Here is a 4,163-nt window from a genome sequence, read left to right as displayed (position 1 = left end):
TCAAACACCGAGGCCCCATTACACATGCATGAATAACAGGGTAATGCATGGAAATTGTGGAAATGTGCTTTTTAATAGGGGTCGGCTAACCTTGTGTACGACATCCGCCTCCCCCCTCTGAGGATTATCATCCCAACGCTGAAATCAATAACGTCAGGACATGAAGCAAAGGCAATGCAGAATTATATTTAACAGCAAACATGCCTTTGAACTGACCAATCCCATACATCAAGGAGGGGGGTAGGATTTATATTTATTACAACAGCAAGGGGCGGCGGCGGGGGGGTTATGGAACCTGCACTCAGAGTCCTGCTGTAGACGCCGTCTCGTCTTTGTTCCTACCTGGAGGTTGTAGCGGTCTTGCTTTTCTGTCCAGGCACAATCGCTCATGCGCCAGGGCAGGATCAAACATATTCAAATGCTGGCAATTGCCCGGGCCTCTCCTGTATCTCATTAGTTGTTATATTGCTCTCGGCGACCTTGAGAAGTGTTTAATATTCACAGGGACAGAACATGACTTCAGATTGTGTTTAGCTTGTTTCACTCTGTTGTGAAAGTGCTTTTTGCAAACAGTGAAAAGGTCAGAAATGTGGAATAATTAGTGCACTCTGATGTCGGTACTTGTTTGGCTGCTGCTCCAGATTGAAGAGAGATTCACATCAGGGTAAAATGAGGGATTATGATTTATTATAGCTGTTTGTGCTGGGATTTAACACGTGAAGCTGTACTGTAATTTCAGTCAGGAAGACTATATTCAATTAAAACCTTTTTATTTATTCTCAAAAGGACTCTGAGGTTTCCCTCATTTCTGATGCCATCAAGACTAAAACACAGTAAAACAAGCAAAACACAACACCTCTAATTGCCTTCATGATCGGGTCTTTCTCTCATTCATGCCTTTTTGCACGCTCACTCATGTTTCCGCTGTCATTCTTGAGCTGTCATTTCCTGGGGCTGTCATTGGATAATCGGTTGTCTCGTCTGCGGTACACCAATGGCATGGCGTTCCCCCCTCATTTTCAGCCTATCATCGTTCTGCTCCCCTTTTAAATATGATTCTTTCTCTGCCTTAGTTCCTTCATGCTGGTGTTTTGTGCACCCCTCCACCTCCCCATCATGGCCCATCTTCGCAGAATCATCATCAATTCTTCACCCGTCTCATCAAGTCTTCAGCTTCACCACCACCAGTGTCTGTAACAGCTTCTTCCCACAGGCCATAAGACTCTTGAACACAAAAAAAATGATCCCTCCATTCCCCCTCAAACCCCCACACAGGACTACCTCACTGGACTGTAAAATACAATATAACATACATCACAAACGTGCAATATATTTATCTGTATAGTCATTTTATACATAGCTTTTCTTGTTATATCTATTTATATCTGCACCCTTATTTTTCTATGTGAATACTTGCTGCTGTTTTTATCCTGCACTGACGAGTCAAATGCAACGAAATTTCGTTCTTATCTGCACTGTAAAGTACAAGTTTGAATGACAATAAAGAAAGTCTAAGTCTAAGTCTGGACTCCATGGGGGGGATTTATTCTGTCGACGCTCAGAATTGTTATTCTCCAAACACATCAACCATCCCATAGAGTCCAAGCACCAAACTCTTTCTGTCAAGTCACATTTCCATGTTAATCGTGGTAACAAATAATTTTCTGAATTCACTTGATTGGAATATCGCCGTATAAAGCCCGTACAGAGATGAGTCCCCCGCCCCTTGAAGGCGGCTGCAGGACAGGAGTGACGTGAAGCGTGTCTCTATCAATGACATCTCATTCATCTCGAGGTCGTTCATGGAGGTCAGCATGATCTAATTTTCTTTCACTGACCTTACCAAGACAAGTCAAAACACCTGCAGCTCTGTGTGGTTAAATAAGCCCGTACATGTCACCTTCCAAAGGCCTACACCTGGCACAGTGAGCTCGTCAATCAGTGTCATACCTGTGGTGAAAAATATGAGACACACAAATAATAATAAAAGAGAAATTGTGGATTTGACTGTCCTGGGATCAGACTAAGGTGTCTACAGAAGTCACGATCAAAGATTTCTTTGAAGCCAGAGAAACACACCTGCTCAGTCAGAGAGTGAAATAAATAAAAAGTGCAGGTTTCTTTTTCTTCATAAAGCTATTGTTAGCACCACTTCCACCAGCCAACCCTTAATAACTTTACCTTTTTTTTCGATTGCAGGTGTTTGTCAAAGCAAGAATGAGTTTTTGCTGCATGCTTCTATTCATGTTAACTGATGTATAGTGACTCTTTAGTCAGGATGTGTGCGCATGAGGTAGGACCCAAATGCAGACCATAAACAGCAGGACTTTAGATTTAATTAGGAACACAACTTACTGGAGGTGAAGGAATACACATGGCACACAACAGGTTATGAATCGGAATAACATCAACTAGAACGAGAAAGAAGGAAAAGGGCGGGTATACATGAAGTGAGACTGATGAGGGAAATGGGAGCAGGTGATCAGGTGGGCAGGCGAGGTCATGTAACTGTGGTGTTGCAATCTACTCATCTGTTCCCAGGAGCAGTGGGTGCAGGTGAGTAGATTGCTAGGTTTACAAGGAGAAAGTAGAAGGAGTCTGAGGACCTCTTGGAGACGGAGGGGGAATTACACTGATGCGGTCTGGGGAATAGGAAATCTGATTGAAGTGGAGGAACAGGTCTGTGACATCTGGGAGATGATTTAAAAAAAGGCTGGGCTGACTCATGTCTCTTCTCTCAGAGAATGCCAATCTGTAGACAATTTTGTGTATTTGAAGCATTCTTGAGTTCTGTTTGAAGTCTGTGTATAGATGTTTATTAGTGTTTCAAGGATTAAGTCTGTATGGAAAGCAGAATGCATTGGCCGTCATGCAATCCTAGATCCCAACAGTTTTTATTTGATGGCAATTTAGCTTTTTATCAAATGCTATAACTTGATATCTTCATGCAAAAATCCCCTTGCAAAAATCCCCAGACCAGTAGGGGGCCCCTGAGGGCTGACAAACTTAAACCAAATCATCAGTGTTTGAAAATGGGAAAATGTTTCAATGACAATAGATGGACCCCATCTAACATGACTCACTCTCCTTGCCCTGTTAAGCTTCACATGCATTATTTGTTTGTCAATGAACGTCAACAAAGAAAAATGGAGAGAAATGATCCGTCTATGGAGAGAAAAAAGAAACAGGAAAAAAGAGAAAGAGGAGTTAGCGTCGGGACTACACTGGCAGACATAATGGTGATGAATGTTGGTTGGAGGCCCCCCCAAGTGATTCTTGCTTAGGGCACCAAGAGACTCTAGAATCACCACTGTCAGCACTAAGTGCTCACCCCGTTGCTGACGGTCAGTGAGAACACAGAAGCAGTTAGCAACGTCTTTTCTTTCTCTGTGAGCTTAACTGGTTTGGTGTGTAGAGTAAACCGATGACACTTTTTTATAACTCCATGGTGGAGTCTGTCCTCACATTCAGCTTTATCACCTGCTTTAGCAATCTCTCAAAAGGAAACAAAAGAGGTTGCACCACATTATGTAAGTTGCCAGTAAGATTATTGGAGTTAAATGACCTGATCATCACCTTTAGTGAGAGCTGCAGCTAAAGCTCGAGACATGTTACAGTGTCTTCCATGACCTCTGTTTGGTTAGTTTGAGCTTCTGCCCTTAGGTAGGAGATACAGATCACCAAAAGTCCAACAGGTTAAAAAAATATTTTTAACTCAGGCCATCAAACGACTGAACTCCAATGATTTAGTTTTATTTTGTTTAAATAATAGTTTTATACATTCTCAGTTTCCTGTTGTTACCTGATGAACTCTTAGAGTATTTCATGTTGCTCACAGTGTATGTTGTTTCTTTTCTCTGAGTCTATGCGCCTGTGTTTCTATATGTTTTATTGTTTTCATCTTGCTGCAAACCAAACTTCCCCTCGGGACAATAAAGTTGAAGTATCTTCAGTCTGAGTCTGAGTGTGGAGTCTATTTGGGATTCAGCCTTTGAAACCACATCATCAGCAATGTGTTTGTAGCTTGCTGCACATGTCACCACATAAATCTATTATTATTGCAGAAAAAGTAACAAATGGACCCCCAAACATGTTTTTTTTTTCCTGTATGCATGATTTATTTTATCCAGCCATCTCACCACTTACACAAGTCTGTGGAACCA

Source organism: Labrus mixtus, chromosome 7 (genome assembly GCF_963584025.1).
Source record: "Labrus mixtus chromosome 7, fLabMix1.1, whole genome shotgun sequence".
Classification (NCBI taxonomy): Eukaryota; Metazoa; Chordata; class Actinopteri; order Labriformes; family Labridae; genus Labrus; species Labrus mixtus.
Note: the sequence above shows the minus strand (reverse complement) of the source record.